The sequence below is a fragment of the Aethina tumida genome, chromosome 1 (assembly GCF_024364675.1).
Source record: "Aethina tumida isolate Nest 87 chromosome 1, icAetTumi1.1, whole genome shotgun sequence".
NCBI lineage: Eukaryota > Metazoa > Arthropoda > Insecta > Coleoptera > Nitidulidae > Aethina > Aethina tumida.
The window spans coordinates 78,991,745-79,004,036 of NC_065435.1; the positions used below are offsets into that span (position 1 = coordinate 78,991,745).

The window sequence follows — 12,292 nt, forward strand, 5'->3', positions numbered from 1 at the left end:
CAACAGAGCTTTGGAGAGGAAAACAAAAACGCTTGTTGTTTGCAACACTTTTATCAGCCCATCCCGCATAAATCTTAAAACAAACGAACTCAGTGTGTTGATGAGTACCACAAAACGAAGATTAAAAGGAGCTAATCTCTATAGTAGAAAACCAGCAAAGATGTCCTTCACTTCTGCAAACTATAGAGCAGCGAAACTACTGACTGATGGGCAATGGAAAACAATTTTGTTTTCCGATGAATATCAGCTCCAATTATTGAAATCTGATGGCATTTCATAGGTGAGAGGACGAATTAATGAAAGGTATAATCCTAACCACATGTCATGTCTTGGCCAGCACAAAACTCAGACCTCAATCCAGTGGAAAACATTTGAGAAAAAATTGATCAGAAAATCCATGCAAAAAGACTGTAAAATATGAATGAACCCATTAAATATCCATTTTATTGTCAGTTATGCAGTATGTTGGTTAAAAGAATACAGCAATAAAAATGGTTTATTAGTGAGTTTAGTTAGGAATTTATTAATATTTGAAAAATATTCAAAGGTCAAAAGTAGAGCAACTATAAAATAAAACAACATTACGTACATTCAGGTTTTTTTTATTTAGTATCTAGTAGTATATCCATTATTTTTAATAACTTCTAAACAAATTTTCTTCATTGATTTTATAATTTATAATTTTTATTTTTCAATATAATCGTACGAAATTTCTTTCGAGTGATTTTGAACTTCTTCGTAGAGTTCATTCATATTTGACAGTCGATCCATTATCCCATCTGACTTAACTTAGTGGATCCATGCCAAATCCAGAAAAACATCCCCAAACCATAACGCTTCATCCCTCATGATTCACAGAGGGTCTAGTGTACTTGGGATTATAACTTTCATTAATTGGTCCTCTCACTTATGAAATGCCATCAGATTTGAATAATTGGAGCCGACTTTTATCGGAAAACAAAATTATTTTCCATTGCCCACTGCCCAGTTAACATGTTCTCTTGCAAAAAGTAGTCTCGCTGCTCTAGAGTTTGAAGAAATGAAGGGCTTCTTTGCTGTTTTTCTACCATAGAGACCAGGTCCTTTTAGTCTTCGTTTTATGGTACTCACCAACACAATGAATTCCTTTATTTTTTGATTTATACAGGATGCTCTGATAAATTTATTTAAATTTAAATCTACTGAAATTTTACTCTGCTTCTCACCATTCCGGAACTACAATTTGTTGTTTAATTTATGTTGGTAAATGGTCACTTCTAGGCATTTTAGCTTTAAGGAACGATGTCGGAAATAAATTATAAAAACAATTGTATTGAATATAGGATTTGGTTGTTTTACTTATGAACCCTGCCCGAAATAATATATATAAACTAGTAAATAAAGATATTCGTATATAAATTGTGGTACGAAACGTTTAGCCACTTATTAATTATAAAACTAATTTAAATTAAAAAGAATTGTTTTTTTAATAAAATGTTTTTTTAATTTGTTGATCTACATATGAGCGATAGTGTATGTCCTATCGATGAATGGTGTCTTCAGATGTAGAGAACCGTCATCGTATTTCCAGTGGGTACAACAAGGTTCTTATATGATTTTATCCCTGTAGGACGTCTAACATAAGCAGGATCGTTATTTTTAAATAAATTAAATTTATTTAATTTCATTGCCGTCCTGAGCAAATCAAAATCAGAACTTCACATTCTTAGTAAGAGGCAGGGTTTTTGGTCTCATTTCCTATTATAATAATTATAAAAAAACAAAAAGCCTCTAAAATGTTGCTATAATCTTATCCAAAGAAACATGGAAATATGAAAGCAATTTACATAGTACAACTCACATTTTTAATATGTTTTAACAATCTGTTATATATAATATCGTGTTTAATATTAAATGACAAATAATTTCGTAAATCATCGAATGTGCCAATTTATGCCTTCGTTTCCAATTTAAGACATCCGGATAAGTTTTGCGTCACCAGAACCGTGTGATTTGGATCCATCCCTGTTTTCGAAAGTCTCGGAATCCGTACTGAGAAGCCCACGTCATACGTGCAATATTTATAAACACATTTTAAAATTAAGATTGCGCGCGTTATTTTCGCTGTATCGCCTCTAAATTTGCACGTTGTTTACCGTGGAGAAATGCCACGGATTCCATCCAGGCACTACCATTACTTCAAAGCGATTTCGGGGATTCGCAGACCGATACGTAGACAAGTCTCTTTGTGATTTTTTTCAGAACTCTTTTTAAATAAAAATATTTTTTCGTCACCGAATGTTCGACTGAATCACTTGGTTTTATTAATTGGTTTAAGTAAAATCCGTATTTGTGATTTAATATTGTTTCCTTTATTTACGTTATGTCACTGGTAATTGATAAGAAAAGAGTGATGATAATTAATTAAGGTTTTCGTTTAGATAAATGTGATTTTGTGTAAATTCTAAGTGTCAGAAATGATTTACAATCGAAGAGTTGTATTAAGAGCTATAAATAAATTAATCTAAACTAATAGATTTATAATAATTATAGAAATATAATATTATTAAATCTTAAATAACTCAATTTACCTTAAATAGCTCAATTTAGTTTTAATTGATAAATTTTATTATAAATCATTGATTTACTAGTTTTTATACAATATACAATTTTTTCAGTAGTTTATTTATTACTCATATTTTTAATTTTATATATTTGAATACTTTATTGATGTTTCACTTTTGCGATTTTTAAAATTGCTCAATGTTTATTAAATATAGTATATATTAGATTCAGACAATTTTCTGAATGTTTTAGTTTTTATTAATAAAAATTAAAGTAACCTAAATGAAAAAAAAAGAAAAAAAAATTAAATTAATAAAATTACAAATATAAAGTTGTTCTCAATTAAAATTTTTCTTTGAATATGTATTTATTGTGGTATTTTTTACGTCAAGTTTTTGTGACAAATCAATAGATAACAAAAAATGTACGTTTTTATTTGTAGTATGCGTCAATGCACCTAATTGAATTGATAACAGATTGTTTCGTAGTAACCGAAGTAATTGATTAAGTATTATTAAAAATGTGACATTTTCTAACAATATCTTCAATATACAGCTGTTTTTTCTATTATATAAATTTTACCATCAAAGTTATGTTTTCCTATTATTGTAAAATAATTAATATATAGAAGAAATAAGATAAGTGATTATTATTTTAAACAAAATTCAAATATCAATTCAATTAATTTTTAAAATAAATTGTAATAATGTATCTTATTGTATTGTTACTTTTTTATCCTAAGAGTGTAATATTGGAAGGAATCAACGTGTGAGGCGACTGATTCAACATAAAAGGATTTATTACAATCTTGATTATTTGAATTATTCACTGGATTTTAATTTGTATTGATTTTGTTAAAATGTCGTGAAATTTAGAATATAACAATATGTTATAGTTTAAATTTCACTGAAAGTCTCAGCTTTTCGGAAATGAATCTCTTCTACTTCGATAATTTCGGCATTCCTAAAATCTTTATCCAACCCCAAAAGAACAAATTATTTCACCAGATACGTTTCAATTAAACTATTCGACTACATGATAATAAATAAGCAGGATAAAACACCTATAAATCCAGTTACTTCCTTGTTTTCGATTCCTTAGCTTACCTGTTGAATGTTCACATACCTATTGGTAACTACCAACAATAATTTGTCGTCGGTTTTCGGTAGGGCCGATTTTGGGTTGTTGTTGTTTTACGAGTGAATATTGATAAACATCCTTGCAAAGTATAATAAACACGACCGCATTTAATTAAATCAGAACAGTTCCAAGAATAATAGATCGAAATGAGGCGATCTATCATCGTAACAAAGGATCATTTAAATAATTTAATAATTTACGTCTGGCTACCGTTTAGAATCATTTTCATACAATTAATTATTATAATTACATAATGATATCCTGGAAATGGAATATAATGGGAGAACGTAAACATGCATTTTGCAATTCTGTTTGTGGACAGTTATTTAAAATTGTTATGCGTCCTGTGAAATGTTTGTGTTTACTGGTTTCCAGCGAAGTGTGCCAGAAATGTAATTTTATGCAAATGTCCCGTAATAAAATCATTATAAATATTTATGGACTTTAAGAAACAACGTCTTAACTGTATCAACATTGTCATAGGTTCACCTTCATTCAAATCAACTATTCTTGGATACCCATTTTATTTAAAGTATATGTAGATAAAATCGGTGTCATATCATTCGAATAAAGTATCATCCGAGTAAAGGCGAAGTGTACCCGTACGCGCCCGAAGTTCTCGTGTTCCCATTCAAAATTAACGCGCGAAAGGTAGAGCGCCCCGTTATTTAAGGTTTATATTTCGGGAGCCCGGTTGCTAGTAATTAAGTGTTGCCAACTATTAATCATGTGGATTCTAGTCAATAGTAGTTCTGAAATCATTCGTAATGCAACTTGACCTAAATTTAATAAACAAATATAAATAGAGATTAATTTTGACGGTATATATTTAAGGGATTGTAAGTACTACTTTGAACAAACTGTTTGACAATAGTTGTCAATGAATTATATGCGCAACTTAAAATGTTTTTAAGAGCGGCAGTTACTAGAAAAGGAATCGCACTTTGTGCGCTTCCGCCACAAAATCAAATAAACATTCAGTTCGTGCGCAAATTTTTTTGTATGGAACCGGACCGCATTTGAGATCTCATGTATATACGGTCGGCGTCAGATCTGCATCCTTCAAAGGCTATATTCGCTTGCGGCGAGTGTGTTATTGCAACAGATTCGCATCATTAAATTTGACAAATTAAGAATATTGCTTGTTCACGTTATGTATTTTGAATCGAATATTAATATCAAAAACTTTTTTATAGTTACAGTTCTTATTGTTTAATTCGTATAATAATTGTTGTCCTAATTCTAATATATTTATTCTAAAGGTATTTTACTCCATTATCATATTATATGTTGGTAATTAAGAATTATACACTATCATACGATAGTTTTTACCATATCGTATTCGTATTAAAAGTTAAATGTATAATTAAAATAAACAGATAAATTCAAAAATAATAATATATTAAACAAAATAAAATATTAATATTAAATGTGTTTTTGAACAAAATATATTGTAAAATACATATAAATAACAACTTAAATGTAACATAATACAAAATAATTCTATAAATAACAACTAAAATGAAACAATATATATAAATACAAAATTATAAAATATAATTGCTATTGTATTAAAAAGGAGGAATCTTACATTTTAGTGAGGTTGGATGTTGGATTCACTAAATAAAATGTTCCAATAAAAATAAACTATTTTGAATTAAAAAACTACAGTCTCATAAGCCATAGATGTTTTGAAAATATTTTGGAATAAGTAATGTTGATTTTTCATTGGTTTAGTAATATTTTTTTATATTCTTTATTTTATATTGTTTATTTTTGTTCATCAAGATACATGAAATATATTGTAAATTAATTAATGTAATAAATAATTCAAATAGTATATTTGATATATTGTTTAAAAGTTTAAATACCACCCAAAAATTCGTATAATACAGTAATATATATTAAAAATACAATAATGTATACAGTTTAAACTTTTTATTTATGTCATATAGTTTATTGTTAACCAATCACATTTTATCATATAAACAAATATAATAAATACGATACACAATAGTAGTTTTGATTAATCATTAGTACATAATCAAATATAAATAGAAATTAATCTCGATGTCACAGATGTATGTGTTAGGTTAGGTTAGGTTAGGTTAGGTTAGGTTAGGTTAGGTTAGGTTAGGTTAGGTTAGGTTAGGTTAGGTTAGGTTAGGTTAGAATTTGTTGTACAAACATGGTAGAAAATGACCTAAGTTTGACCAGTATTGTTGTTATTAAAGAATATTATGACTTCAAAACTATGTCATGTCATAGATCAAACACTTATTAATGCACACCCAAAATGTGAAATAGATTGATTGCAAGGTTTTTGAGATTTGTGTTAGTAGTTATTAGTTGACATAGTTTTTTTATGTATATAAAATAAAATATTTATTACAATGCTAATTGTAATGGATTAATGGTACAATCCATAATATAAAGAATGTTTCTATCCATAATTAAAAAGGTTAAACTGCTCCGATTTTCCGTTAAAAACAAAGAACATAATCCAAAATGTTCCACATTTTTGGATAATTGTAAAACAGGTAACAAATATCAATTAACTTTTTAATTTAATATATCCTGAATATACGATAATAATAGTCATATATTTTAATTTTATATACGTTTTTTGTATCACATATATTTACAGGCCTGTGTGTAATTTTTAATATTATATTTTAATGTTCGAATTTAAAATGTGGACATAAATAATTGCATAGTTGCATAGTAAACAGAATATTAATTTTGATTAATTTGATAGATTTGAAAATTGATAATATGTGGATATAAATAAGATATAAACAAAATAATAGAGAAAAATTCACAATATTATATAATATAATTATATATTAATAATATAATTATATATATATAATATAATTATATATATATATATATATATATATATATATATATATATATATATATATATATATATAATAAATAAAATTATTCAAAGAAATTGTGACAAAAAATTACTTGGTTACGTTGTGTTGTTATTAACTAATTTGTTTCAAAATTTGAAAAATAAAACACTTGCTATTATAAAGACAAATTTATTTATAAAATATCACAGTTTGTAGATAATGTTTTAAAAGTATTCCAGTTCAATATCTCTTTATTAAAATTATTATTATTATTTAAAAAACTTCATAAACCGTGTCATCAATTTAACGAAGATTCTTCCTTTGTTGACATAAACAATACTTAATTTTTGTTATGTACTCGAAGATGACTATAAGTCCTGTAACAAATGTAAAATCATATACATTCAAATAATTTAATGAATGTAATTAGATTATAAAATTGTTTATCATATCTATTTTAGAAATTAATTTTAGGTTACCTAAATTAATAACCCTGCACCTACTCCAAAACAGATTTATATCTACTTCGCATATTACAAAATACCTACTCATTTCCACCAGAGTTACCAAGATAAATTTGTATATTCTACGGTTTGCTATACTGGAGACGCAGTTTTTAGTCGACAGCCCCGGTCCAAATCCCTCGAGCCGCTGAACGCCCGGAGGCATGGCGCGGTCGGCTTTCGGATGCCTTCGCATTTATTCGTTTGAAGTCGAGATTTAAGCGAACGATATGGACCCGATAAAATCTATTCCGTTTTATTTGCGGTCATTCCTAAACAAAATTTAGACATTGTTTCTAGAAAACTTTTGTATTGAAACCTTATCTAATTTACTACCAAAACAGTTATGGACTAAATAGTATTATTTCGTTTGAAAACATATTTTTTTAAAGTTATTATTTGAAAATTTAATAAATAATATACAGTGCTTTTAAAACTCATTTTTTAAGATACATATCTTCTAATCTTCTATAAAATTTTATCAGTTCTACTATTAAACAATATATTATCGATTTAAATATATTTGTACATTTGTACACAAATAAAAATATTCATTTTATTAATAAATTTCTTCTTATCTGGTGTTTTGCCATAAAATTTAAGACTGGAATAAGCTGTCCTAAGAACCGTTTAATTCAAAGAAATACTATTTTAAGTGGTGTAAATTACCAAATATCAACATTTCAATCGAACATATCAAAATTGTAGTAAATCCCCTCAAATAACTCGTAATGAATCGTCTTAAAATTACATTAAAACAGCAATAAAATTATTTAAAATATTCAATATAATAATCATTTTTAGTCTGAAACATTGTTCGAGTATAAAACAATAAGTTATCAATTCAAATAGCTTGATTTACACGTACTACAAATAATTACGTAATTTTTTTTTACTTTTCGTATTATCCATTGATACTGAAACTTGACGCAAGAAATCCAAATTATTCTAAATCATCTTCAGTTTAAAGGAACATAATGTTTTAAGGAAAATAATAATATTAATAATAAATATATCGAGTAGCAAATGATGTAACATGTAATTATAGTCTGCACTGTCAAAGATTTGATTATTGTTATATTTATGGGACACTTCCTCCATTAAAATACCATTTAAATTACGCCTCCAAAGTTCCAGTTGAGTTTCGTTTCGTCAAAAACTGAGAATTCTTAGATCACCTTCAACACAATGGACATAAATCTAGTTTTATTTTATTTGCGGTTATTCGTAGACGAAAATTAGACATGATTTCAAAGAATTACTTATAATTCAGTTTGCCAAATAACAGAAAATTTTTGTGTATCGAAATGTTTTCCGACGAATTCTTGGCAAATTTTTCCCGTAACTACCACAACCATAAATCATTAATTATAATAGATAATGTCTGTTCACTTGCAATTAAATTCAATGTACTTAGCATGTAATTTGTCATCACCTTTTAATAGAATCTAATTAATAACTCACAAACGGGTGTAAATTCCATAAGGCGAATTAAAATCAACTGACTTTTGATAAGCTTTTAAGTCAATTAATTACTAACAGGTTGTAGGAACTGACTCAATGTTAACACATAGTTTAAACGCATAGACCAGTGTGTCCAAGTTAAATAAATCTTTATACATTTATTGTTTTCGTTAGTTTAAGGGCTGACATGGCCTAACAAAGAAAACACGTTTTTTGTTTGTTCAAGATTAGCTTTATTCATCAACTTAATCTTCATCAAGAGCAACGCAATGATTCCAGCGCTGTTCTGACATTTCAGTACCACTTTTGTAGAACGATTTATCTTTTGCCTCAAAGTAGGCCTCTTCATTCGTGCGGAATATCTTACCGGCGAGCACTTTTTAGCGAACAGCAAATAGTCGCTGGGAGCCAAATCTGGCGAATACGGGGATGTGGTTCAATTGAAATGTAGTTTTGCCATTGTTTTGATTGACTTGTGATACGATGCGTAGTCTTGATGAACTCTTAGCACAATAACTCACAAACTAATTAATAATATATCATGAAATTTTAACAGTTTTCTTTTGAAGGTTAATACTAACTGAAAAAAGTTGAATGGAATAAAACCATTTATGTATTAGACCCGGAACTTTTCAATCCATGTATCAGAATTAAATAAATCGCACGATGAACTTCTGTGAAACAGCCAAACAAACAAACAGAAAACAGAGAAGGTAAATTTTCGTGGAAATTGCCTCATTAATATTTGGTCGACTACCAGCACACACGTACGACAATTTAATACACTAACGATTTTATTGCGTGACCATCAAGAAGACCCGATATCTATTTAATTGATTGTTCCGTTAAAATTTGTTCCGCTCACAATTTTCTTTTTAGTCCTTATTCTTACTTCTTTACAGGAAAAGCAATTAGTTAGTCATGATCTAGTTCGATTAAAACATGTGTGCCCATTCGAGGTGACGCATATGAGACAAACAGGCAACAGGCTGTCTGGTTCAGCATTAGTAATACTAAAACATATTTGCATATTATAAGTAACATAAGTACAAAGTTTCCATCAAAAAGCGTTAACACAATATTGCGGTTTGATGTCGATAAATCATCCATTTTTGGAACGGCATTGGAAACGCTTTATGGAACTATTAGTCAGTGGCTTGTTATATCGGTTCAGTGTAAGCAACGCGGTAATTAGTCAATTAGTTTCTCGGAGAGTGCTTTACAAGAAGATGAATTTCGATTCTTTTTACTCATGTTGAAACTATTGTTCTTAGAACTAAATGCATTTCAATCATTAAAAAGAATATTTTTCCAATTTTAAATTGAATTTTGTGAATTTTGTGTTTCCTGTACATTAATTTTTATCATTTCCAGTACAGTACAGTTTTAAATAAATTGAATTGAGTTGATTACAATTCGTTGAACTCGAGGTTAATTTTTATTTATAAAATTTTGTTTTAGCCATCCTTCAAAAAAAATATATTTGCCAAATTCAAACAAATCACAAATCAAATCTTATTTATTCCGAGAACCGCATCGAGATTGAACATGGACGAACGGGGGGAAAATTCCACGGGCAATGCATAATTAAAATTATAAAATAATTAGGCGGCACGCCATAACCGCAGCAAACCGGTGAAATCATTTCTCGGAAACGCCAGAGAGAATGTCAAACTCGTACTCGTACTCGTACTCGTACGCGATCTATGAATTGTTAAATACACAGTCGGCGAAATTCTTATTGCCTTTTATCGCAATGTGAATGATAAAAAGGAGACGCCGTTCCGTCATCCAATTTATTCCAATTGCTGCTCGTCGTTCATTGAGCACACCGAAATCTTATCCCGCTCGCATCCTTGATTAAACTGATCGGTCGATTCTGCGAAACACCATTGTTTCCGCACTGCTGCCGCATAATTAATTTTTTTTTTTTTTAACGAAAACAAGTTAATTGAGTCAAATGGACAGTTTTCTTGGAATAGATTACATAACTGATGTGTCCTTGTATCGATTGGTTAAGTGTACCTAGTTTAAAATTGAAAAGGTTTCACTTTAGAAAATGGATTAATGAACTCAAGGGTTTCATTCTCCAGGGACGAATTAGATTATTATTTAGAAGCAAAAAGTTTTCTTGGAACTATTACTTTAATTTGCTACGATTTGAAAAGAAAAAAAGACCTCTTTCGTGATCCTAAAAATGCAAAAACATTTATAAAGCTTGAAAGATAATATTTAAATTTGTAAAATAAATCGGGAACTAATAAATATGTCTTCTTCGTATCCATTATCGTATGATAATGGCTAATTTATATTTCTAGCGAAACGTATTTCGTCATTACGTTTTTTAATTTATGTTTATCGAATACGTGAAATGTTCTCATTGTAACTTAAATTATCGGACTAATTCAGTTAAATATGCAAATGCGATTTGTATTCAAAACGCTCGCTCTCATTTGCAACTGACTGACGTTGTTTTATTCTCAAAAGTTTGGCCTTAAGTTTCCTCCTCTTGTTTGGAAGCAATGGAAAAAATGGTTTTAGACGTGCACAGTAATGGAAAAACTTCGATGTGGTTAAGTTACATGACGTCTTTTCGGGTTAGCTCCATTCATACGTTCCGGTGATATTTTTGTTTGAATTATTCAGTTTCATGACGTACATTCAGAACATCATTGGCAAAACGACAATAATCTTGGCATCGTGCGTCAAAACAATATTTTTCTAGTCTAGACGTATCTCGATTGTTATAAATTAGTCTCTAAGTGGTCTAGTCTCCCGAAAATTTCGCCCTGGTTCCATTTTTGGGCTTCCAACTTGATACATTCCTTCCTACATTTTCCATGTGCACATTCTTAATTTGAAATTCAAATGATTCATTCACGTTGCTACGAAAGTTTTGGTCAAATTACATATTCAACAGTTGAACTTGGTTAGGTGAATCGATATTAGGCTAAAATTACGATTCCAGGACTCATAAAAAATGCCATTGACTTGGAATTATGTTTCGGGGAAATGATCGAATTTGTTCTATATTAAAATCAGACCTTTTTAATGTCGTTGTTGCATGTTACAGTCGATTTAATAAAAATATAGGTTTGGTTGTAAATAGATTTCTTAGAATAAATACTATTGTAAACAAATCAATATGTCGACAAAGAACGTTTATATAAATATATAGATTATTTTTTTATTACTTTTACTAGAACTGCACGTTACGGTTTTATGGAAGGCTTTCTAAATAAACAGACACTTTCGATCCATAATTATAATTAATTTAAATGAATTTTGAGAGAGACATCATGCATGACAGAGACAGTAAAAGATTGCCATTACTAAGCAAATTTGCAGACTGCAATGTTTAAATGTTTTTTTTTTCAACTGAATTGTACTAAAATTATTTTTTAAACAGTCTGTATTTATATATATATATATATATATATATATATATATATATATATATATATATATTTATATATATTTATATTTCAGTCACTGGAATTATTTTTTTAAATTCTTTTAGAACGTTGATTTTTTAGTTTTCTCTTCTTCAAAAATAAAAACATATAAACGACTTTTTCTATTTTTCTTGTTTCATTAACTAAAATCCTTTACTAGAACTACACGTTATGGTTTTATGGAAGACTTTCTAAATAAAGAGACACTTTCAATCTATAATAATAATTAATTTAAATGTTTTTTTTTCAACTGAATTAATTTTTTAAATTCTTTTAGAACGTTGATTTTTTACAGTTTTCTTTTTTCATAAATAAAAACATA

General features: G+C 28.4%; 1 long non-coding RNA gene across 1 annotated transcript; it reads right to left on the bottom strand.

The window, feature by feature from the left end:
* Positions 1-6,721: 6,721 nt before the first annotated feature.
* Positions 6,722-7,293, bottom strand: LOC126265077 (uncharacterized). The gene is made up of 2 exons (XR_007547627.1): positions 7,097-7,293; positions 6,722-6,925 (listed from the first exon to the last, which is right to left on the bottom strand). It is a non-coding gene; the product is annotated as an uncharacterized LOC126265077 (long non-coding RNA).
* Positions 7,294-12,292: the final 4,999 nt, after the last annotated feature.